Here is a 27234-nt window from a genome sequence, read left to right on the forward strand (position 1 = left end):
AATGAGTTCAAAAGTGACAAGAGATCAATAATATTTTCATGTTTTAAGAGTCAGAAAAGAGCTAAAATCAGACCCCCCATTTTTATTCTCTTTAATGAGTCAAAAAAGGAAAAAGTACTCGGCAATCTTTTCATCTTTTATGAGTCAGAAAAGAGGTTAAAGGTGACTCGCTCTGGAGGAACGAGTGGTATAAAGGGTGGAAACTGGTTCTGGCAATAGAGGAACTACTCAAAATATGTAATGGTCAAGATGCTAGCTAATAATACCACTCATTGTTGCGGTTTCTGACGAAAGGAAAAAACAATGAATTGAAAGCATATGATCAGCCAAAGAGATGGTGGCGATGGAATAAAACAACCAAAGCTCATATAGCAAAAATCAATTGATTAAAATGGAAATCATGAGATGTAAATCATTCATGGGTTCATTTTTACACAAACTTGAACCATCGAGAACTCTGCTTGGATTTATTTGCATGTTTACACAAGCTTGAAACGAAAAACTATGCTTGAGATAAGTTTGCATGCCCCCGACATAATGACTCAATTCGAGGTATGCATGCCCCCGGCATAATGACTCAATTCGAGTTACATGTCCCCCAAGCTTTATTTCATTCAACTAGGTGAGTGGAATGAAGGTTCACTTTCGAGATCCAGGAAAGACTCGACTAGGATTTTACTAGATCTTAATCAAAGAATCGATTTGGAAAAGGGAGGTGATTCATTTTTTAATGAGGTTGAAACAGTAAAAGAACTATCCTTGAGACCCTTGTTTCATTTTTTCACGAGCATGACACAAGACAAGGAATTATGTTCGCACTCCTTGATTCATTTTTTAACAAGGTTGTCCCAAGACAAGGAACCATCCTCATGACTCCTTGTTTCATTTTTTAATGAGGTTGACACAATACTAGGAATTATCCTCACGATGTCTGTTCATGACCCATAAGAGAACATGGCTCCCAAGAGGTCTTCACTAGATGGAAGAACAATGCTCTAGGAGGAATACATGTCATTTGGTCCCAAAGATAGATCAGGTTACAATGCCCACTGTTACACAGTAATTTGTCACCGTTTATCACTGTCCCTGTTTCCCCTCTCCCGTACATTGGAGGACTCATTCTGGGACTTGCAAGAAGTGACATAACCTGAAACCACTTGCATTGTATTCCTCTAAGTGTGAGCTTCATATGCCCTGAAGACATCTCCTGCAGTATACCCATAAAAACAGCCCTTTTTGCATTAGCGCGGGTCCGCAGTGTATTTCCCGTGCCAATGGGGGAAATCCTCTAAAGAGGGCGCGCCAGTTGGCACTCTGTCTCAGAGTCGCACTCGTGCCAACCCGGTTGGGTAAAGTTTTTAACGAACAAACTTCCAAAGGTTCTCCTTAACCCATTCACCAACTGAATCCATGTTGAGATAGGATGGTTTGGCTTCAAATCTCCATAGAAGGGAAGTGGTTTGCCACCTTTCATGGAAGCTTCTAAGTGATAAAGCCAATCCCATGGAAATTGTGATTGATCTTATATCCTTCCCCTCTATCTATAAAAGCTTGTCTCTATGCCTTGGGCAAGCTAGTGCGAGTGCTAGTGATAGTAGGAATTCCAAGAGTTCAATAGATTGAAGTTGCAAGAGCCTTCTTTGCATCCACAAGGCCAAATCTAAGTGAGGAGATTCTTGTCACCAAGGAGAGAGAGGCTTGTTTTCCATCCCAACAAGCTTTGCAAGACTTGTGTAGCTGATCACCCAGCCAAAGGAGGATTTGACGTCAGAACTATGGTTGTATTCTTCTTTGTTGTTTATCAATAATAGATGACTGTCATTATGGTTCCACTCTCATTGTCCTTTGTAATGATTGATGTTGAGTTATATCTTTTCTGACTGATATATAATTGCATCTATTGGATTTTATGCTTGTATTTGCGTTGTTCTTTGCATGTGAAAGTGTCCAATCACGGAGATCGTGGGGATCGTGACCGACCGAAGCAAAGGAACGAGAGCGACGTCTCTTCTATGAATATTAGCGTTGGAATCCAAGTAGGTTCTCATCATCCACCTTTAATTTTAAATTAGGAACTTGCGTGACAGCATTGTTTGATTGTTGCTAGACCCGGTCTGGGCTAGTGGGGATCGCCTCTGTCCGTAGAGGCGATTTACCTCCACAACACCCCCAATACATAATGTACAATACCATCTGTGAGAACATCAGTAGATGTAGAGACAGAATGAGTAGCCACATAATTGACCTGTGGCAGGGAAGGTATTCCTTGCAGGTAAGAGCCGATAGGGGACAATGGTTGTAAAGGAGGTGCTAGGTGACCAATGAATGACAGTTGATCAATGGTCACAATTCTCCCTTCATGTAGAAAACAAACCACACGGGAAAGTGAAGCAACAAGAGCTCCCGTGACATAAAAATAGTCGTGTCCAGGTAGAAGATTGAAATCTAAGGGACCTTGGACTACCATCACATCTAATAGACATTCTTTCCTCCCAAAGTAATAGGGAACTTCGGAAGGACCCCCAAGGGTTGACTAGTTCCTCTATTGAAAGCCAACAGATTCTGAGTGACAAGCACAAATTCTGGGGAGCGTAAAGCTTGCCAAGTAGTAGAAGACATGATGCTAATAGGCACACCTTCATATAATATAGTGCCATGTACTACCATATTATAAGCTTGTACTATGATATGGAAAGGCACATAAGATGGGAGGCAAAAAGCAGTCAATTGACTCCAATCAAAAGAAACGACAGAACTACTTGGTGGGGGTATCATATGATTTCCCCCATGCCCTGTAGAAGAAGGAGAAGGACTCTCCTAAACAACTGGGATAGGAGGGTCACTCTTTGATTCATGAGAATCTGAGGAGACGTGAAGAACATGAGCAGTATGATCACTACTCTCTTCGGGAACATAGTGAACAACTAAAGGTAGGTCCAAGTCAACACTCTTTTGACAAATGGTCAATTGGGAACAGACACAAGAGAGTCATGCTTAGGAAGAGCAGGATGGGCAAGAGATGAATCCAATTCAATCTCTTTACCAACTAGGAGAGGGTTAGAAGAAAGCCTCTAATAACCAATAGGAAGTTGGGGTTGAGGAGCTGTAAAGTTTTCCAAAAATTTTGGAAGATTTATCCTTAAGAAGATAAAGGTGAAGAATATGCTTCCCTTCACATAACCTATAGGGAAATCTAAGATTTCCCTTCTTCTTACCATAATTAGCTGAAGGTGTAGCATCGACATGATCTCCAGAGGTCAACAGAGATGGTCGATTCAGGTCTTGAGACCATACCTCTAAGACTTTGGGAATGCCAGGACTTCCTCGAAGGAGATGGTCACCCTTACACAGCTTGCAAGGGAATCTTACCTTTCATGGAGGATCGGAAGGCTTGTATATGAGACGTGCATTTGGAGTAACAACTACATGATTTTCCTCTCTCTTATATGTCTTCGTCTTCTTCATCTTCGTCTTCTTCTTCTTAGCCTCTTAGTTACTAGATTTCAAACGTTCACCAGGCGAAGTAGAAGGGGAAGATGAAGAAACAGGGGAAGAAGGTGATAGGTGATCTGGTTCAGATGAAGGAGATGGTTGGGCATGAGTTGGGACACTTGGGACCACCGAGGTTGAAAATAACTAGATAGGTAAACTAATGGTTAACCCAGGGAGGGACAACATTTCCATATAAGGAGCACCAACATTTTCAAAAGAAGGACAGGGACTAGGATTCCCATCTGAGGGGAATCCTTGACTGGTATACTTTGGAAATGTTGCCATTGGAAACAACCCTAAAGAATCACTAAGGAAGATAACTTTAACTAGGAATATTTTGTGGGTAGTTAATTTTAAGACACTAAAACAAAACTTTTACTTTTCATATTTTAAGAGTTGAGAAAAGGATGAAAGGTGTCTCTAGTCACTTTTAGATTTAAAACGAGCTTGAAATGACAAGCACTCAGTGATATTTTAAATTTAAAGAGTCAAAAAGACAAAAATGACTATTCATGATAATCCAAGCAAAAGGGATTACCAGGTAATCGTGAACTATAGAATACCTCCCGACGAACTGAAAAGTATGAGCAGGCAATCTCCCTAAATGTTGTGTTTGTTGTATCACATTTATAAGGCATTAGAATTCGCTTCCTACAGATAAAGGATTTAAAACCTAGTGGGGTCTCCCTTTATATACGTGATGGTATGGGGAGCACAAGTCCATACTAGCACTGTCTAATGCCGAAGTGAATGACAACTACTAGGTTTAAAGACGCTAGAACACATCTCTAGCTTAGACCTCTGAATATAAGCGTTAAGTTTCAATGCTTCCTTAGGTTAATTCAATAGATTTTAATGGTTTATCTTGAATTAGGTTTCAATTACAAGGCCCTACCACTTTCAACTGAAAAAAACTCCTACATGCAGCTATATGAGAAAGGAAATGTTCATCTTCGATGAAAGTTAACACTAATTGAGAGATAGAGAACACACAATCAATGCGGTAATCAAAGAATAAAATCTTTCACTAATAAATCTAAAAAAATTCATTGAATCTTCCTATCAAATGCACTTCAACTAGTCCTTTTAATAGTATAGAGAATTCATTTATTTTTGAATACAAATGATGACACAACTCTAGTCTTCAATGATGCTAGCTAATGTAACATATTGATTCAGCAAACTAGAATTATGTATTTTTTCAATGGAATGATCACATGAATCTTTCACAAACACTTCAATGACTTTTTTTCAAAACAATCAACATCAATCAAATGGGAAGCATGAAAAGAGAATTCCTTCCAAACCAATGATGCAATGGTTCAATCAAGAACAAGGCGAGAGAAGTAATCTATGCTTGAAAAGAGATGCTTAATCAAGAAAAGAACAAACGAAACTTTTCAAACTTGTTTAAATGAAATGGAAGTGATAAAAGGACTAAAAAAGGAAATGTATGGAGTATCTAACCAACAACTTGACTTACTGAGCACACAAATAGCTGAATGGATGATGACCTAGATGCCCTAGGGCCACAAACCATCCAAAGACTAAAAAATCAAAGTAAAAGAAGGAAAACAAAACAAGCAGACAAACCAAGCCAATGAAGCTTTCCAGTCAAGGAGAACACAGGGAAAAATAGCTAAGATGTATCAATTAAGAGGGCAAGACACACTATTTATGATCTAGGAGAAGCCCTTATCTTCACCTACAGGAATCGGTGCGACTGCATAACTTAAAACAAGTGTTTATCAGCACGACTGACACAATTTTCCAGGCTACAACTAGCGCTGATAGGCATGATCGGTGCGACTGTTTGGCCAAAAAGAGTGATGATCGAGGGATTCAAGAAAAAATTTAAAAAAATTAAAAGGCCAAAACCAAACCTGCCACTGTAAATTTCAGATTCAAAGCCCTAAACCAGGCAAAGAAGAGAAAACTAAAGGGAAATGGTGATACTAGAAAAGTTCACACAAAACCATGAAATGACAATCAATCAAATAGGAGGATTGGCTCCCTAGTAGAGTCGCCAATTTGTGGTGCAGGTAAATTCTCAATGTGGACATAGACAATTCCTCAGCCCAAGAGAGCGGGTCTAGCCACAAACAAACAACCTATGGAAAACTTCCTTAAGCTAGAATCAAATAAAAGGGCCTACCTCTTAGAACTCTATTATTCTTGGTGATGATCCTACTTCCTTACTCCAACTACTTTTTTTTTCCTTCCTTCGAATACCTGAAACAAGCAAACAAACAACGACACAGAACGTGATAACATACAAATTGCATTCATCCTACTTAACAGGTCAAGGAACATTAAGCCATCAAATGTAAGATAACACTTTAATGTAGGAAATCAATCAATAGTTGTATTCATATAAGTTCAGAAAGAGATTACAACCAATGCCTTGACGTTGCTAGTCTCCTCTAATGTATCCAGGTTCACACACTTCTTCTAGCATCTCATGGATAGCCCCAACAATGGAAGTTTTAAGGCTTCTTCCCTTTAGTCTCAAACCAAACCAAACACACTATTCTCCCTCAAACATAAACTAGAGAGCTACAAGCTATAATATCTTGCTGGTTATTCAAGCTCCAAAAATACTAAGACTGAAACTACATCCAAAAGACTAGTTCAGCTTGGGAAAGGAGGGGCTTATATAGCTTTGATGGATGGGAGATGGTTCCTCTTATCATGGGAGAGGCCTTATCTCTTCGGTTTGTTTCATCCTAATAGGGGAAGGGAACCCAAGCTAACTTCCTCAGCTCCATCTAGCCCAACCATTTTCTAGAATTTCATTACGAAGCTTCTAGACCTCGAAGCATTGACCCCATATTTAAAAAACTTGTCGAAAGAGGATCAGTGTGACTGAGACAAGCCTCAGTAGTGCTGATCAGTGCTAGTCCTAGTTTTAAACTCTGCTGACCGGCATGGGGGATGAATTGGTCATTAGTGTAGGTCTTGTAAATTGGGGTAAAAGGAAGATTCTTGGGAAATGATGCAAAAGGGAAATGTTCTAATCATGAAGAGGGACATAATGGGAGTTTCTTCATGATGGGAAAACACATGAGGGTCACTGTAGAGGTCCTCTAGGATCGTGGAACAGGGAGTACAGGGATAGTGAAAAAATGTTGTGTAACAACAACTACACATGGCCAATCAGCAGAATATTATTCCGATGGGGTGCTTATATGGTGTGATGGTATACATTGAAGGCATGAGCGCTAGCTAAATTTGAAGTAATAGAAATAGTAGACAATAGTAATCTGTATCCTACACTACTAGGAATTTATTGGGATTTTTATATGGATGCGATGATTAATCTAAAGTAGCTGAAGATGACATTTGAGAGGAAGGTGCTTAGGGTTATTGTACCATTAGACCCTGTGGAAGGAGCACGCTATACTGAACTTGTTCATGACTTTGTGGATGATGATGATGATCTAGACCAGATATACAATATCACATCGTGAGATGATGATTAGATCAATCCCACTGCAGACGGACAGATCACGTGGTATAGAGACAACTCCTGTACCTCAAATTCATATGAAGAGCTCGAACACTGGCATAATTGGTTGTATGAAGTATCTACATTTCTTTACAATATGATGACCAAATCACTACGGTGCATATTTACTGAGGTAAGAAAGCCTCCACATTGTGATGGATTAAATGATCTTAAACTATTTTTGGATGAGTTTGAAATGGAGGTGCTTGAGTAACATCGATTCCAGGCACTTGAATTGGCACTGTGTTCTACGCATGCCTGATGGTGCGGTACACATAAGGAAAGCTTCATCGATTGCAAGGAATATAAGCAGATGATGAAGCTTAGGTTTGGGTATGGTAACACATGGATGACTAAGAAGTACAGTGGGAAGGATGACCCGTGCAAACATCTGGTGCGATGGACTAAAGCTTGGGGTGACGAACCTCAACTAGAGTGGGTACATGTTTTCTGCCATACCTTAGACACTATCTCTATGAATTGGTACCTAGAGACAAAGTTGTGCCACAGAATGTATGAATGGGATATTCTAAGAGATAATTTCTTATTAACCTTTAGTTATAAGGATGGGTTTGAATGTATTGATGAAGCACTACAAGAGATTAAGGCTACTATGTATAGAGAGCCTAAAGAACTAGTATAATGGGTACAACCAAACTGGAGTACACAGCTGCACCATTTGCTGGAATGTTACAATGTGTCTTCTGAAGAAGAAGAAGATGATCCAAGAAAAATAAACATTACTAAAACTAAAGGTCAGCGTGAGGTTGAAGGACCTAAGATAGAGAACCCTGATGTAACATAACCACTAAAAACAAGGCAAGTAAATATTGGATTTGATGCAGAGCCTAAGTTCACAAATATAGGAGACTATTGGGATGAAGATACAGTTGATAAGGTGGCCAAATTGCTGTGTGAATACCAAGATCTATTCCCAAAAAGGTTCTTGGATCTGAAGGGTATTGTGTAAGATTTGGGTGTAATGAAAATTACTTTGAAACCTAATGCGAAGCCCGTAAAATAGAGATGTTATCGACTCAATCCGAAGTATAAAGAAAAGGTGTGCAAAGAAGTGGACAAAATGCTAGAGGTTGGAATTATTGAGCCAGTAGAAGAATCTGATTGGGTGAGTCCTATGGTGATTCAAGAAAAGAAGCAGCAGGTTGAAATTAGAATATGTGTAGATCTAAGAAAGCTAAATGATGCATGTGTGCCTGATCCGTTCCCAACATCATTTACAGATGAAGTGTTAGATAATTTTGGAGGAAAGAAGGCATATTCATTCATTGATGGGTTCGTAGGATACCATCAAATAAAGATCACGTCGGAGGATCACAGCAAGACAACCTTCGTGACAGAGTGGGGCTGCTTTCAGTATAGAGTAATTCCATTCAGGCTAAAGAATGTGCTAGCAATATTCTCCATGGTAGTAATCACTACGTTTAAGGAGTTCATTTATAAATTCTTAGACGTTTGTTTTCATGACTGGATTATGTTCAGATTGGTGAAGCGCCATGTTGCAAACCTGCGCCTCATGCTAGATACATGTCACAAATACCAGATCATGCTGAACTTGAAAGAATGTATATTTTGTGTGCCTTTTGGAATTTTTCTAGGCCATGTAGTATGTAAGCAAGGATTGATGGTGGACCCTACGAAGATAAGAATGATCCTGAATTTAGAAGATCCCAAGAATGTTAAGCAGTTGCATGCAATACTAGGCCACACAGGCTCTATAGGAAGTTTATCAAATCTTATGCCCATATAACCGCACTGATGGAGAAACTATTAAAGAAGGTTGCGACTCTTTGTTGGGATTAGTGTCAAAAAAGTCTTGATGTGTTAAAGGACAATATGATGACTCCACCCATCTTAGTATTTCTGGATTAGAAGAAAGAATTCCATGTTCATGTAGATGCCTCATGTATTGCGCTGGGTGCTAGTTGACCCAGCTCGATGAAGGTGATATTGATCATCCCATAGCATTTGCAAGTAGGAAACTCTCAAAAGATGAAAATAACTATTCCACTATAGAGAGCGAAGGGTTGGAAATGGTCTATGCGCTACAAAAGTTTTGACATTATTTGTTGGGCAGACATTTTAAAATGTACACCGATCACTCCACTCTCAAGTACCTGGTCAACAAGCCTTTGTTGGGGGGGAAGATCTCTAAATTGTTGTTTTTGTTTCAGGAATATGATATTGAGGTGATTATGAAGCCCAAATGGTTGAATGTGGGACCATACCATCTTCCTAGGATTGAGATAGGAGAAAAGCCAACTAATTTAGATGAAGGATTTTTGGATGTGCAACTCTTTACTATGCGCATTTCGGATGATCCTTTTTCTGATTTTATTCGGTTTCTAACAAGGAAAATTTTAAGGATGGAAAATTTTCTTGAAGTTTAAAACATTGGCGAATCTCACTAATCCCTAATATGCAAATTATAAATGTTTATTGATATATTTGTAAAATTAATCAAATTTATAATTATTTTATATATAGTCTCTCTATAATGTTGGCGATTTTTAAGGTAAAATAATTTTATATTCTAAAATTTGGGCGAATCGTCTTTTATAAAATTGGAAATTGGCGAATCTTTTTTGTGGAAAAATCATGGAAAATTAGCCCACTGGGCGAACATTAGCCCCTAAAATTTTCCATGGTTTCTAACCATTGGAACAACCCTGGAAGGATATTATACTCAACAGAAGAAGGAACTAGTGGTCTGTGCTACTGATTTTTTTGTGATAGTGGGACACTTGTATAAGACGGGAACAGATGAAATATTACACCATTATGTTCTAGAGTTTGAGCATGCTAGTATCCTCACCGAGGCCCATGGAGGAGTGGTCGGAGGAAACTATGCAGATAGAGTAACTGCGCAGAAGATTCTGTGTGTATATTTATGGTGGCCAACAATGCATAAAGATTCTAAGGCATTTTGTAAAGCATGCGAGGCTTGTCAAAGGATGGGAAAGCCTTTGCAAAGAGATGAATTGCCCCTAAACCCTTAGTTTCCTTTACAAATATTTGACAAATGGGAAATTGACTTTGTAGGTCCGATACAACCACCGGGAGGGAAGAAAGGCATGTGGTACATTATTACTATGACGGAGTACTTGACCAGATGGTCAGAAGCGCACCCAGTGAGGGATTTTACTGCTGCTACTACTGTAAAGTTCCTATTTGAATACATCTTAATGATGTTTGGGTGCCCTAAAGTATTGATGAGTGATAGGAGTACGCACTTCCTAAACGAAAAAATCAATGTGATGCTTGAATAATTCCAGGTATACCATCAAAAGAGTACACCCTATCATCCCTAATCCAATGGTACAATGGAAGTGTTCAATAAGATTCTAGAGAATGTGTTAACAAAGGTTTGTAACGAAAATATAAACGATTGGTATGTACGCATTCCAGTAGTTCTATGGACATATAGGATGCGTGCAAGAAGTGACAGGCCAAACTCCATTTAGGTTTGTCTATGGGATTGAGGCAGTAATTCCCATGGAATATATTTTTCCAACCCTGCACTTTGCAGCTTTAACAGAGATGACAAATCCTGAGACCTTGGAGGAATGACTTGTGTAGTTGATGGAGTTGGAAGAAGACCAACTTCTTGTAGGATATCACCAGCAAGTGAAAAAGGAACGTGAAAAGGCCTGCCATGATAGGCATATTAAGCTGCTCACTTTAAAAGTGAATGATTTGGTTTTTCTCTATGATAGTAAGTTTACAAAGTTTCCTAGAAAGTTCCAAATGCATTGGTTGGGCTCGTATGTTGTTAAGGAAATCACAGATGGTGGCGCAGTTCATCTCGCGAAGCTGAATGGTGAAATATTTCCAAGAACGGTGAATGGAAGTTGATTGAAGTTGTATGTAGGGGATCTTGCCCCTGTGCAATGACTACATGGTAGCAGGACAGTCTTAGAGCTCCAGAAAGCTGCAAGGGAGAGTGAGACTATAAACTACAATGCCCGATGAAGAGGAAAACATAGTAAGAAGGTTGTGCGACTGACGCAAGGGGTACGATAGAAGAAGCTATGATAAAAGAATCTACGATAGGAGAAGATGAGATGGATGAGCTGCACCATGGGGGTTGATGTCGTGTAGCCAGGTCCAAAACTAGCCATTTATGTCACTGCTCATGACTGGATAGCAAAAATCCCATTAGGAGGAGCTGGTAGGCAACATTTATGGTGAAAACATTTGGAGTTCTGTCGCCAAAGATGCATTTATGATCAGAAAATGGAGGGAATGGTCAGATTTGAATTCGAATTTGCTTCTCAATTTGACATGTTGGTTTGCCAGATAACACTTATCTTTCTAAAAGTTGTGTATGATCCCTCTTGTTTTCACTTTATGAATCGATAGACTTAGGAGGATTTATTTTCAAGCCCAAAATTTGTGAAACTACTTGAGTGGAACTAGAAGCTTATCCTTGAACAAATGTTTGAGTGAGTAAGTTTCGAATCCACTATCTCTGAAATGGAAGGCCCTGAAGTTGCATCAATGTATGCTATGCCATTTGTGCCTACGACGCTGTGGTCGTCTAGGCCGAAGTAGTCTACCGCTAAGGAAAAGTAGAAGAAACCACAACCTGTACCAGTGAGGCAGTCACCAAGGAATAACTCCACAAAGGTTCGACATAAAGGGAGGATGGAAAAGGAAAAATAGTTGTATGAACCCATGATTTTGGACACAGAAGAACTCCATGATGGATTTGAGGAATTGGAGGCTGAGGAGGGCTAGCCTATCACTAGGCTACCGACATATATACCTTCATGAAAAGGGAAAGTGAAGGTACCCAAGGACCATATTTGGGCAAGTTCATTGTCTCTAAGCCGCTACTACTCAAGGAAGTGGTATTTGAAGGCATGTTCTTAGCGCGTATCCCTATGTTAAAACTGGAGAATTCGAATCTTGCCAATCATGAAAAAATTCCGCATTTGGAGAACAATAAATATATGACCAAGATTTACTATGAAGAGACTAGGCTCTCAAAGCTAGAACCAATGAAATGGGTAAAAGGTGTCGAGCAGGCCAAATTACTACATATGTTGTTTGTCCCACACTTTCATATGTCAATTATCAATACTATCTATGTGTGTCAATTTCTCGCGCTAGTGCATGATGGGTGTTTGTGGTTAGGTGAACCCATCCCCATCACAGACATATTGATCCACATAATTACGAAATTTCCCTATAAAGGGGCAGATCCAGCCAAGTCGTTTGGAGGAAAAAGCAAGGAGAAGGAACTTGTAGATAAAATGAAAACTGAGTTTGGGCTGGTCAAGAAGTGACGCGGATACTCTATCCTCTCTATTACAGACTAGGAAATGAAGTTTTCTACTCAAATTTTTTCTGGAAAGGTCATGAGGAAATGTCACGTGGATGAGGTTCCAATGTTAGTAATTTCCTTAGCTGCACAATGCACAAAGGGGGTGCAGTACAATTGGACATAGTACCTCTGCAAGGAATTCTTATCCAATTATCGTGAAGAATAGGGCCAAAGCAAGGCATTTCATTGCCTGGCTACTGTTTTTGATTGTACTCATTGCATGGCAGCTTCTGGAGGATAGTCAATTACCTCCACAGGAAGAGGATTTACCGAAGGCAACGAAGTTCGCTTTGCTATGGGTGACGAAGGACCCAGAAAGGGTCATGGAATCAAAATTCTTCTAGATACTAGTTGAGAAGGACCTTCACACAATGATTAGTTAGAGGCCAAGGTTGTCTCTGACCTTGTTTGAGCAGTTTCGGGCCTTTGTAGAATTTAAGGCTGACTTTCATAGTGTATCCATCTGCACAAGTCGAGACCTTAAAAATATCTGGCACAAGTTTCCTTACCTAGTTATGGAGGCCGATGTATAAGATATTGTGGGAACATGGCCAGCGGAGTGGAGGAAACCCATAAATCTTGGTGCAGGTACCAGCAGAGGCAGAGAAAGCTCTTCCACGCAGATGACAACTGTGTAGAAATGGAAGAAAGCATCATAGGCAGTGGCGCTAGAATTGGCCGAACAAAAGAAGAAAGAAGCTGTTGCTAAAGCATCTGCTGCTAAGGAAGTTGCCGATAAAGAGTGCGTTACAAAAGAGTCCATAGTAAAAGTTGAAGCATTGGCTTCCCAGCATACATAAGAGCAGGACCAGTCCAAGCCGAAAGGAGGTGTGGGGGATGTGTATAGCACTCCCTTCAAGTTGTCAAAGTGCCAAAAGGAGACAACTACTGGACCAAGGAAGAAGCAAAAATCAGACAAAAAGGCACACGTAGATCCAATGGTCCTCATTGAGGTGGACTTGGATGAGATCGGGGACAAGGTCCGAGACACCATGATAGAGCTGTGGACATAATTTGAGCAGCAGTACATGCAGATGTTGGGGAACATCCAAAAGGATCTACATGTCTTGCAAATTCAAGCAGGAAAAATTTAGGCGAGTGTGGGACAAGCGAGCGGGGTTCAAGCAAACTAGAACAGGCTTTGGATCTCAAAGTCATTCCCCTGCCAGAAGGGACATTACTCATAGAGTCAGAGGAAGATAATGCCCAACTTAGAAAGATCAAAGGCATGGGTATGAATTTAGCCACGCTGCAACTTCAGACCCTCCACGTGCTTCATCAAGGGGTCTTAGACGAGCTTTGAATCATGTCAAGAGCATCGACTAAAAAAACTATCACAAAATCATATTCAGCTTGGTTATTGGTGGAATATCCAATGCAAACACTATTGGAGTGGACTAACGAATGTAAGGGGGTGAAAATGGCCCAAGTTGTCAAGGAAAGATTCTTGGTGAAGCAACTCACACCTTTGGAAAAATTGATTAAGGTGTGGATGTTCGATCCATATAAAAGAAATAAGAAGACAACGTGTATGAATGTGGGGGATGCAAACTACCAAAATGCAAGAAGAAAGAAAGATATACACATTTCGATGGGAAATGATATGGGTAAAATTTCTTGAGGTGGAGTGCACTTTGAGGATTAGGAAGGATGTCTCCTTCTGGATGATCTAACATGTATGCCCCATTTCCCAAACACTTATGGATGATATAAGGCCCTAGCCATAATGGTTCAAACTTCCCACACCCTAGGACATCATAAGATTGGTCATACACAAGAACAAGGTCACCTTCATGGAAGGTACGAGGGTGGAATTTGCAGTCAAATTGAGCTTTGGTACACTTTTTGGCCACTTTGATGGTTTTGAATGCCACATGATGGTCTTTAGAAGCGTGCTCAAGAAGGATAAGTCATTGTTCTAAGGGTTGGGTGTTCGGGAGGAGTTCGATGACAAGGTTAATTGAAGGGATTTCGAGATCGATTGGTAAAACTGCCTCCTCTCCAAAAACAAGGTGGAAAGGAGTGAACCCAACGGTGATCTTGACTAAAGTTCTATAGGCCCACAAAGTAGGTAAGAGTATTAAATGCTAGTTGGTCTTATGTTTATTCAATATCGGTTGAAGCATAGTCTTAAGGATCTTGTTGACAACTTCAGCTTGGCCATTTCATTGGGGATAATTGTTGGCTTGATGGGCCCTGATCCGGGTTCAACATTAGTTAGTCAAGAAAATCCCTACACTACTGGCCCCTTCGGCATCAATTTGCGGTGCGTGGATTGAATTCTCACCCGAAGTAGTATGGGGGGATGCAGGAACCAAGTTTCCACACCCTATTATGGTTGTGATGTTGTTTTTATGCCTTAACTCTGCCTTCACATAGAGCAATAAGCCCTTTAGGGATTATCGATGTACTTCTCCATTAGCCCTTCAGAACCTTCGCGAAGGTGTGGGATCATTATTTGCATAACCCTAACAAGCGATCTTGGCACTTACGCGCCTCTGTAACTACCTTGTTGCATAGTTCCCCGAATTATCTTAAGTGTTCACCAATTCTATCATGAAATTAGTATTATCTTTGCGTAAACATCTATCCCTAATTGTGTTCATATAACAGAGGAAAACATATAGATTCGCGCATCAATTTAGCAATAAAACATAAACCCATTGCTTAACATAACATAATCACATGAAATTGACAGAAGTAAAATACACAATAATTTCATAATACTCTTCTTTATTAATGATCCAGATTCTCAATACAGACTCTGACTACCCTGCGCACATAGCTGCAGGGGTCTGCGCACTCAGCTGCAGACTTCTACCTTAGGCCTCTGTGCACTCAGGTGCAGAGCCTTCTTCCTACCAAGGAAAATTTTAAGGATGGAAAATTTTCTTGAAGTTTAAAAACACAAGAACAAGGTCAAACTATAAAATGTTTATTGATATATTTGTAAAATTATTCAAATTTATAATGATTTTATATATAGTCTCTATATAATGTTGGCGATTTTTAGGTAAAATAATTTTATATTCTAAAATTTGGGAGAATCATCTTTTATAAAAATTGGAAATTGGCGTATATTTTTTGTGGAAAAATCATGGAAAATTAGCCCACTGGACGAACATTAGCCCCTAAAATTTTCCATGCTTCCTACACTAAGACTCTCGCTCATAGCTACTTACAGGCTCATAGATGACTGTATCTCCATCAACTCTACTAAACTTCACTAAAAAACTCCTCTAAGACCTCCTTTCTATACAATCCCATGGTCCGCGGACTAAGGGCAGATCTCATCAATCCAACACAACCTATCTAAACTAAGGGCAGAAACCCTTTTTGAATCTTGATATCTTCATGTTCCGCAGTCATAAAATGTAGAGACATTACATCTCTTTATACAAAATTCGGGCCTTCTACCAAAAAACCTGGGTTTTTAACCCCAAAATTGACCCCAAGGGACCCATTCCCAATAGGCCCCCAACACAAATATGGTGACTCGCCCTCGAGTCACTCGGCTGACATGGCGATATTGTCACGAATACCTCCTAGCTCTACTTTGACTACTACAACTTCAACAACACACTGTGTTGCCACTTGCATCATCTCGTCAACCAGCTACTTCGTCGCTGGACCTGTACTATCTGACTGTATCGTCTACTAAGTTGCCTACAGACTAGCCAACTTCCCTTTGATTTTGGGGGTGAGTGCATAGGCCTCATCAAGCCAAGGCAATATTCTAGCCTTGAGGATGCTCTCTTTGCGTTGCGCTGCATCCACTTGCTCTTTGAGTACCTTTACCTCTTGCAGTTTTCCTAACATATGTGTAAGGGCAATGGTGCGCATCGTCACTTTGACTTCATCATATCACTGCTACAACTCTCGGGCCTCCATTTCCAGCCTTTCCAAGGTGGGATCCTCCTGAAAATTGGTAACCACTTCAAACACCTACTTGAAGAGCATGGTACACTCTGTTACGGTGTTGTTTACTGGTGCCACGATGTCCTTCACAGTTGTCCTGCACTGCTCTCTGAGTTTTGGCAAAGTTGAAGGTTAGGCCTTTAACTGCAGTTCTGTAATCTTGAGGCTCAGGTCAAACTGAACCTTTGCCAAATCTATTCTAGAATTGTGTACTCTAGTAGCGAGCTTCTGAATCTGTACATCTACTAGCTCATCATCAAGAATGACCAGCTCCGGGATAGACCTGCATGCCTCAGCCACCACCTTGGCCATGCACTCATTTTTGTTTGTGATGGCTTTGATGAGGTTAACATCGGAATCTCTGTGTATCGTCATCTAAGTGCTGTTAACTTTATGTTCACTGATTACCTGTAACAGGCACTGTTCACGGGCCTGAAGTTCCATGATCATGCCATCCTGCAAATTATGAAGTGCCTCACTGGGAAGCACGGCCAAGTTGAGCCCAAATCCTTTAAGGGTGCTGACATTGGGTTTGTCAGCTTTAGTCTCTATGGTTAGCGCTCCCTTTGACAACATTATTGCCTGAGGATCAAGTGTGCACACCATTCTTGTTGCTTTTGATGTGTCAGGCACCAAACTAGTTGACACTGTGCTGCTTCGTCCAACACTGGTCTAGACCTGTGATGCCTAGATCTGCAGCTCATGCAGAACTGTCTGAATGGCCCCGAAGGCCTGCTTCTATTGTAGCTCGAATTGTTGTAGCAATTCTACAATGGAATCTCTGACCATATCACCAATATCATTTAAATCACCTTATGTTAAGGTGATTGGATCGATAGAAATCTTAATGGCTTTAGACTTCTTCCACAGCCCTACCTTCTCTGGATCCCATTTGCACTTAATGCGAAATGGAGTAGTTTCTAGGTCCGATCCTCCCTGGTCCGATTGCTGGTCCTCATCATCTGTCTCTAGAGAAGGTGATTTCTGACTCCTATTAGAGTCACGTTCCTCTTCTTCTATCTATCCTCCCATTTGTTTCATGGTGGTGTGCTCTGCCTTGGCCTTATCCTTAGCCTCCTTTTTTCTCTTTGCATCCAACTGCTCCATCTTCAGCTTGGCCTCCTCCCTTTTTAGCTGAGCAATGGTCTTGCTAGACCTAGCTATCAAGTCCAACGCAGTGTGCCAATTTTCTGGCCAACAATTGAGGACCTCTGTAATTACATCATCTGTGGCTAGGTATGGCAGGTCATACCATTTCTACTCAGGGTCCTTTCGCACATGTATCAAGACTCAGTGGAAATCGACCTTGAACTCCACATACTCCTACAACTTCAAACACAGTTGGTGACAGCCGTGGTTTGTGGTTGATGGCCATATGGATGCTCATCTACATCAAGATCCAAAACATTTTGTTTTCCTTGACCCTTTTGAGGGTCCTTCGTAGCCCATAGTGAATCAAAATTTGCTACCTCTGGTAGGTCGGGCATAATGGGAGGAAACTGGCTATCCTCTAGTAACTCCCATGTGACCAACACTATGGACAACAGTAGCCAGGCATAGTGGAATGTTTTACTATGATCCTGCACCTCTTTCTAGTTCGTGAGGAACTCCCCATAGAGATAGCATGTCCAGTTAAACTGTACACCCTTCGTGCACTGGGCCGCTAAGGCTACTACTAGTGCTAGCACTTTATCTGCACGACACTTTCGCATAATCTTTCCTGCCAAGATTTGCGTTGCTATTTTGACCGTAGGGTGAGCCATACTTGTGATGGTGTAGCTACGTGACTTCTTAGCGAGTTTGAATTTGTCTTTCATCGCTTTAGTGAGGTCGAGCTCGCCTGTCTTTCCACTAAACTCCATGGCAGAATTTTCTCCTAAGTGTGACAGCAGAGTGATCCTATGGATCAGTGTGTGAGTGATGGGTATTAGCTCTTCTAGCCACAGACACCCATCGTGCACCAAGCACAGCAGCTGCTTAATCACTACCATGGTTGTGGGTGTTTATTTGTAGTGCGGCTCCCACAACATATTTAATAAACTCGCCTTATCCACCCCTTTCATGCATTTTCTTGGCTCCAATGTAGTCACACCAGAGTCTTTGTAGAAGATGCGGTGCATGAGTTGGTTTGTTGCTAAATGAGGAAAACATTTTGCATCAGCCAAATCCCAATCCTCCAATTTTAATAGGGGATGCATCCCAAGAACGAGCCTTCAAAGACAATTCATTCAGTAGAAAGGGTGTGTGCATTGTGACCTTACTTTCATCAATATCATTCGGAACCTTCGTCTTGCCTCTGTGCAGAGGAATGTACTTGGGCATTTTAGAAATGGGGTCAAACCCCTCCACATCAACATCCTCCGCCCCCTCCATATCAATATTGTCGGCACCCACATGGAGTTATTCAACCTCGGCTTCAGGCTTTAGGTCAATCAACTTACCCTTTTCCTATGCGGTGGGCTCCCATGTCTGTGGGTTCTTTCGAGGTGATGTGTGCACCGACTGTTGCGCTTTCTACTTGTCCTTCTTTGATCTTGGACCCTCTTTGGTCAGCATAGGCCTCAACCTAGGTGTCCTCGGGGATTTAGGCACTTCTGTTGGTACTTCTACACTTCCAACCTCCAGGGCAGCCTCCTTAGCTTCCATTACTACCTCTGGTGACATTCCTTTGACTGTCATTGCTTCTCCTGCACTCATGGTTTTTGCAGGCACTGACATTATCCTAGACAACAACACTTGTGTCTCCATTTGCAACTTCTCAAATATTGAACTCGCTATTAGGGCTTCAAAGATCTCAGGGTTCATACACGCCGAAGAGCTTAGGACCTCAATTCTCAAAGTGCCAAGTGATTTTCAAATTCAAATCCAATTGTTCCCCCGATAACTCGTTCAAAAATGTTGGATTGGCAGCAGATTTTCAGAGATCTTGCCCTTAAATTCCGAATTAAATGCTGCCCCCCACTCCATTTATCTGTTTTTCGACTGTCAAGTCATGAATAGTGACCATAGCGGTCACTTTTTGACTGCCCTGCGTGGTCCATTCTTGGATAGTGCAGTTCCCTACGCGTGTCTACTAATAATGTTGTTGGTGTCCAGGTATGAACAATTTATCCTCCCCTTTTCCTACATTAATGTATCAATCCAAGTGTGTATTCTTTTCAAGGCAAAAATGCAAGGTATATGCAGGGTCAAGGTTACAATCTATCATCGACCAAGGGTTCATGATTACAAAATCAAAGCATTGATGAAATAGAAATAGAAACTCAACTGCAGAACTTAAAAAGGTATTCACAGTTATCTAAAGAATCTGCAACAACAATCAAGAAATAAACACAACAATAAAAAATACACACATAACAAGGAAATATGCAGCACTTTATCAGAAGAGCAGGCCCAGTTCTCTGATCAGGGTTGCGTTACTCACAGTGAAAGATAGGTCAACAAAAAGGTTTGTATTTTATTAATCTAAACAATGTTGTTACAATACAATGCAGGGTCTGGCTCTTCGATACAGGAACGGCCTGTCTTTTATATAGTACAAAGGGTAATAACATCTCTCCTAAAAACCTGGCAACTATATGCCCAAAGATATACATTAGTTCAACCACAGCACTAGTGCTGAGAGAGCAAGAATAGGAATGATCCAAAACGGGCTGAGACAACTGCATATAAGTTATGTTGTTTCATCGCGGTCGATTAGCTGCTATGGATCACGGAACTGCTGCGATATGCCATGAGGTCAACACCTGTGCTCCATAATCTGCGATCATAACATATTTTAGTGGTTCGCATAGGTAAAACCCTCATGACTCTACTTCATTAATTAAATATCCCAAGAGACGATAAAGGGGAATTACCTCATAGTTTTTCATAGTAAGTTTATGCGAATGAATACAAAAAGGTATGAAAAGAGGAGTGGAAATGTCAGGAAAAGATAGGCCAATTTGGTACCCAACATCTCCCCCCAACTAGCCTTCTGCATGCCCTCATGCAGATCGTCATCTCCGCAGGTCTGGGTTGGATAAGTTGTGTGCTTCATGAAGCCAGGCAAGATCGTATTCCTCGGCCATCTTTGTTCCTGGGACCTTAAACCCCTCTGAAAGAAGAACTTCCTTCCACCAATCATTTGGTACATTATAGGATGGGGTGTAGTGCTCTACTGGAAACCAAAGGATAGGGTACTGAAATTGAATTCCCATCCACCGGACCCCACATGTTTGGATGCATGCCACATATCTTGGCACCCTACTAAGTGCTCGTGCAAAATTTGGTGCTCCAAACGGTTCTCTGTTCCAGACAGATGTGGGTGATATCATCCACCTTTTTTGACAACTATCCAAGGCCTCAACTTGAAATGTGACCAATTTCTTGACACAGAGATCGATGCACCACTTTTGTTTCCTCAGCATTCGTTCCTTATTTCCCATAATTTCTAAAAATTTAGTGTGCTTATTATACATAGTCACTAATCTCTCAGTTTCTTCTCTTACCATAAAAGGCTTCATGGCCTGATTTGACTCGAACATGTTAGAAGCCTTCTGCCAGCTTATCTGATTGAAAGTGTAAGAGGTGAGGGCCCTTAAATGAATGTCCCCCACATATGGAACCAGATTAAATTCTCTCTCAACACGTAGGAGATACTCGTGCATGTAAAGCTCACACATCAAATTCTGAGTTGGCACATCATGGGCTCTCATTATCCGAAGGAACTGTACACCATCCTCTATCTCATGACTAATTCCTTTTTCGATACTTTCCAAACAGAAGAAAAGAAAATGCTCATGCAAAAATAAAGAATAACTGGAAGCGTGAGGGCGACATGCTATCACCTCCTTTAATTAATGGAGTACTGTTTCATCCGTTGTCCCCAAAAGTGACCATGATGTTATTTTAGTTGCCAATGGTTTGGAGCCTTGTCATTCTCCCCTACCATCCAACTACATTCGTCGTGCTGATCCCACCTCTACAGCGATGGGTGGACGATCTATGTGGCATGAGACTAAAGATACAATGAGAGTTTCGAACAACTAGGAGGTATCGCAGGTCTTTGAGAATGCAGGTTGGAACGTTTACTTTGATAGATTGAGAGAGTCGAATGAAGAAATTGTGGCAAAATTTGCACTCAACTTGGGAGAAGAAAGCTCTCGGGTCTGCAGAATTGAGATCCCTATGACAGAGGAAGTCATTGCAGAAGTCAGTGGGCTCCCTCAAAATAGATAGTGATGGTTTTCAAGAAGGATTTCCCTTTCGAAGTTTCCCAAAACCTTCTTACAGGAGGGTCAGGGATATGACCGAAACTCACTACTGCATCCACAGGGAGGAGTAGCAGAGTTCGTCATAAAATATATGACTTGCAAAGGGAGATACTCCACCATATTCAAATACCATCTCCACATACTAGCTCACCTGCAATGTCCCCAAGCAGAGGCTTTCTCACTGAATGTGCCTTATTTCGTATTGTGAAGCCTTCACCTAATGGCATATTTGGCTCAGGGGTCGCAACAGATATTGGCGGTCATCACCCACCATGGGTTGGTTCAGCTGTTAGTAATGAATGCCATCAGACAAATTCTGATCCCATGGGAATTGTTTTAGGATTATACAGAGGAAGAAGTAGCAGCCGTTGTGGCTACCAAGGAAGAGGAACCAGAAGCCATGGAGGAAGAAAATGCAGGAGAAGATGATTATGTTGACTAGGAGGAACCGGAAGAGATGGAGATGGAAGTTGAAGAATTTGAAGAAGAGGTTGCTCCCCAAGAGCAAGCGAAACTGTGGAGCCAATGGAAGATGCAGGAGTTGACACAGAAGGGCCCACTAGTACCATGGCCGAGGTTGTCCCACAAGAACCAGCCTCGCCTGTGGAACTAGCAAAGCAATTTGATAGCATGATAACCACAGAGGCAGGACCACAACAGGCAAGAGTGGGTGAATTGGTCGATTTTGCGACTGAGGGTACACCACAAGGACCTCCTGCCACCATGGAGTCGATGGAGGAGGATAACCCGAATGAAAAATAGGTTGTGGCCACCCCGACGGACAAGAAGGGCTCGGACTAGGGAAGCCATGGAACCTGTGGAGGAAGCGCTGGGAGAACTAGGGCGTGAGGTTGGTGCTGACCCACAAGAACCAGCATCGACCTCGGGACCAAACATTGAAGACTCGTGCCAGTTCTCCTTTTTCTCCTCTATCCCAAGAGCAAGGATAACTCATTCCCCTTGGCACAAAGAAGAAGATCTCGCCATTCATATAGCTTTGAATTTATCACAGAGGCTACAACTGTGTAGGGCGGATGCTACTCAGGCCATAGGCACTTCGGAGCCTGGGAGGAGAGAAAAGACAGAGGCCCCTGAGGCTGGAGAACCAGGAAGGATTCCAGCAGGCACATTAGCAGAAGAGAATCTCACAAGGGCACCACCAGTCGTGGAGAGCATGCAACAAGAGGAAGTAACCGTTGGCAAAGAGGAGGGACCAAGTGAAGTGATCCTGACGAATGAGCCAATGGAAAAGCTAGGTGAGAAGGTCATGAAATAAGAGATAATCGAAGAAGAATGGGCAGTAGAGGAAAACTCAACAGTCAACATGGCAGAAGCTGTCTCGGGGGATTTACCTCTAGCTGCTGAAACTGAGGAAGTTTTGGTTAAGTGGAATGGGTAGAGTTGTGCGAACAATGAAGACTCCCTATCAAGCAAAAATACTAGCTGTAATTTAAAGAGACAATGTGGCTTAAGATGGAGGTCAGGAAACTAAGGAGGCAAGTACACAAAATGTAGAAGCAGATGAAGAAATACAAGTAGAAAGCTAAAAAGTCCAAGGCCATGGGAGTAGAATCAAAGACTCGGGTGGACCAGATAGCCACAACCTCTGCTGCCACTCAAACAGACCCGGTCGAGTGATTGTTTGAAGACCGTGAGTATGCCTTGATGGCCGAAGTGCAGACTTGGAAATCTACTATGGCTTGGTATCAAAATGAGGTCAGAAGAACTCAAGAACGAGCCTCCACAACCATTTTTGAATATGTGGAGCACATAGATATCATGAGGTTAAGGCAAGCAAAGTAGTAGCTCAAGATGGAGCAGCTGGAGAAGCAAGTGGCAGAGCTAAAGGCTGATAAGGAGCATTTTTTTTAATTTGGCACAAGAGGTGATGGCATGTCACCCCCCTGCTTCTTGTTATTCTTTATTCTTACATGAACTTTTTCTTTTATTATGCAGGGATAGCATAAAAAACGAGATTAGTTATGAAATAGAAGATGGTGTACAATTCCTACGAATAATAAGGAGCCATGATGTGTCAACTCAGCATTTGATGTGTGAGTTTTACCTGCACGGGTATCTACTGCGCCTCAACAGAGAATTCAACCCGGTCCCATATGTGGGGGACATTCATTTAAGGGCCCTCACCTCTAACACTTTCAATCAGATGAGCTAGCAAAAGGCCTTTAACACATTTGAATCCAATCAGGTTACAAAGCCATTTATAGTAAGAGGAGAACATGAGAGGTCAATCACCATGTTCACTAAACACAACACCTTTTTGGGAATTGAGGGGAACAGAGAGAGAATGCTAAGGACAAAAAATTAGCACCTTGATCTTTGTGTCAAGCAATTAGTCACATTTCAAGATGAGACCCTTGGTTGCTGTTAGAAAAGGTGGATGATGTCACCTAAAGCTGCTGTCCGGAATAGGTAACCTTTTGGGGCACCAAATTTTGCACGAGTGATCCTCAGAGTGCCCAGATATGTGGCATATGTCTGAACATGTGGGGTCCGGTGGATGGGGATCTAGTTTCAGTTTCTTACTATTTGGTTGCCTATAGAAAATTACACTCCAGCGTATAATGTTTTGGTAGACTGGTGGAAGGAAGTCCTCCTTTCAGATGATTTTAAAGTTCTAGGGACAGAGATGGCCTTATAATATGATCTCTCTCAGCTTCATGAAGCCTAAAATCTGAAAAATCCAGACCTACGGAGGCAGTGAACTACATGAGGGCATGCAGAAGGCTAGTTGGGGGGGAGATGTTGGGCACCAAATCAGGCTATCTTTCTACACTTTTGACAGAATATCGCCATGGTCCTGTCCAATTCCAGTTGCTTCTGTTTTACTTGTAACGTATCCATCTGTTCTGACAGAGTACTGAGGATATCCGTTCTCAAGTTATCTAGCAGGTTCCCGATTTCTGCCTTCATAACACCTCCGCTAGACCCCTTTGTTGAGCGAACCCCTTGTCTGTTTCTTGCAAGCCCCCTTGAGCACTAGATGCATAGTTCCCAGATAACATCAAAGGTTTCCTTAGAGATATCTCCCTTTCCCACAATGTTCAATAGTTCCATCAAGTCTTCACGAAAAGATCAGAGGAGGATAATTTTTAAAATTTCCTTATCCAGGTCGGAGTGACTTGACCTCTGTAAGGTGTACTTAAATTATTCCACACAATCTTCCAAGCTCTCGTCTTCTTTTTGTGTGAACTTAAAAAGTTCCTCCTTGATGTTCCAAGATTTACAGTAGTCCTAGAGTAACAGCTCCAGTGGAGTAACGAAAATTGTGGAGATGCAATAGTTATGGAGTAACAACAGTTATGGAGTAGCAACACTGGCAGAGTAACAACAGTTATGGAGTAACAGCAATTACGGAGTAACAAAAGTTATGAAATAACAACACTTAGTAGAGTAACAACACTACTGGAGTAACAACAATTACGAAGTAACAACAGTTATGGAGTAACAACACTTAGTGGAGTAACAGCATTAGTGGAGTAACAACACTTAGTGGAGTATCAACACACACCAGTGCGGTAACAGCACCAGCAAAGTAACAATAGTTGTGGAGTAACAGCACCGAGTGTTACATTTCTCCTGGCCATATTCCTTCGTTATTCCTACAAAATACAAACAATTAAGTAATAACAATATTATTATATTATTTTTTATTTATTATTATTATTATTTAGAGTAGAGTGAGAGTGTCCCTTATTCCAACAACCATTAAATCGGACAATTCAGAAAGGTGTTTGAAAAAGGCATCTCTAGATGCTGGATGGTGGTATAGCTTCAGACGATGTCCATTTACTAAGAACGAGGTATGATTCTTGTCTATTGCAATTAATCTAACCGTTCCATTGTTGAACACTACGTCCACTTGATATGGTCCCATCCAGCAAGTGCGAAGCTTCCTTTGAAATCCTTAAATCGGGAGTCATAAAGTAATGCCCAATCCCCCACATGAAACACCTTACTTTTGAAAATTTTATCATGCCATTTCATTCTTTGTTGTTAAACAGCAGTAGTCTTCTGGACAGCTACTGATCAAATCTCATGCAACTCATTCAGTTGTTCTAGTCAGTGTTTCTGTGCTTCTGATAGGTCTAGGAATACTTCTAGAGTTGTTCTGAGTGTACTGATCTCAAAGTCTACCGAAAACAAGGGGTATTTCCCATAGACTAATTCAAATGGAGAAAACCTAGTTGTGTTCTACCATGTTGTTCTATATACCCATAAAGCTTCTGGAAGTTTCTTTTCCCAGTCTCAGTGATGACTTGCTACTGTTTTTGTCAAGATATTTTCCAATATCTTGTTTGTGCTTTCTACTTATCCGTTTGCCTGGGGGTGTGTCGTGGCGGAAAAAGTCGTTTGTGCGGACACAACTGACCTCCCTAGGAGTCTAAACTCTCTAGCGACAAACAAGACAAAATGGAGTGATCTTTCTCTAAATACACCTTTTAAAACATGAAAACTACAAGTGTTTAGGCTTACCTTATTCCAAAACGCGGTTGTTGTAGTCCGTCCTTGCCAATCCGGATGAGCTCCTCCTTCAAGTCAATTCCTGCAACCACAAACAATCAAACAATTACCAAGCACTTGCATTTCATATAATAAAACATATATTTAACATGCAGACCAAGGAACACATGAAATAACTCATTAACACAAGCTATTGAGAAAAATAAACCAGTTTGTATTAATAACGAAACAAAGAAACTCTTACAACCTGGCCTTGGTGTTGTGCAAGTTCCTCCCAGGGTCCATCAAGGGTTTTCCTCTACTTTGACAAAGCTCACCCACTTCCAAGTAGAATCAAGCAAAGACAATCTCTCCTCACAAGGTTCTAAATGGGAGTCCTAATTCCTGCAGCATTTACCCAAAGAAAATGTATAGCTCCAACCTCTCCTCCCTCTGGCTCAATGTCTTTATTTATAGTGCTGTAAAGAGGTTATTCAGGTCCACCATCAATGGGATAATCCCCCTCTTTGGGTGGGATAGCTCCCTTATTGATGGGATAAGTTCCCCCTTAATAGAGATTCATGAACCAACTGGAGGCGCATCCAAATCATCAAACCGACCTCTAGAAAGTTCTAGAAGTAACCACAAGTAACTTTTTTAAGATGAAACTCGCGCATTTTGCCTTTTACAGAAGGACGCACCTGTCCCTTAACATACAGAGCGTCCAAGGACGCACCTTTTGTGAACATGGTCAGCGTCCCCGCAGGTAAGGCTAGAGAGAACCTGCGACCCCAGAGATAAACACATTTTTTACAAGACTTTCTCTCTTCTTTGAGTTTGAGATGGATAACAGAGGCATAAGACTTGCCTAAGAGGGTAGCATGACTGTTGATTTGAGCCATACTAACTGTAAGTGGTCATGGTGACATTTTTTAGTGCTTGTGGATGGCCTGGTTGGAACCTGCAATTTTCAACACAAAATACATGGATAAGATTATATCATCACTCAGGTAGGCATTCCCATACTCAGATTCAAAACTTTAACTAATGGACTAACTATTCTGATACAGGAATGATCTTGCAGTACATCATTTTTATAGACTTTTGTAGACACAGTATGGACGCAGCCATCTGTTTATGATTAGTCTACATAGATAATGAATACAAAACTCCTCGCAGCCTGGATGGTAGAAACTAGATCCAGGGTCTTCACTTCTACTTCCCGAATTGGTACGATTCTAGCCATGTGATTA

The sequence above is a fragment of the Pinus tabuliformis genome, chromosome 7 (assembly GCF_031772625.1).
Source record: "Pinus tabuliformis cultivar Carrire ecotype Pingquan chromosome 7, CPIR1, whole genome shotgun sequence".
Classification (NCBI taxonomy): Eukaryota; Viridiplantae; Streptophyta; class Pinopsida; order Pinales; family Pinaceae; genus Pinus; species Pinus tabuliformis.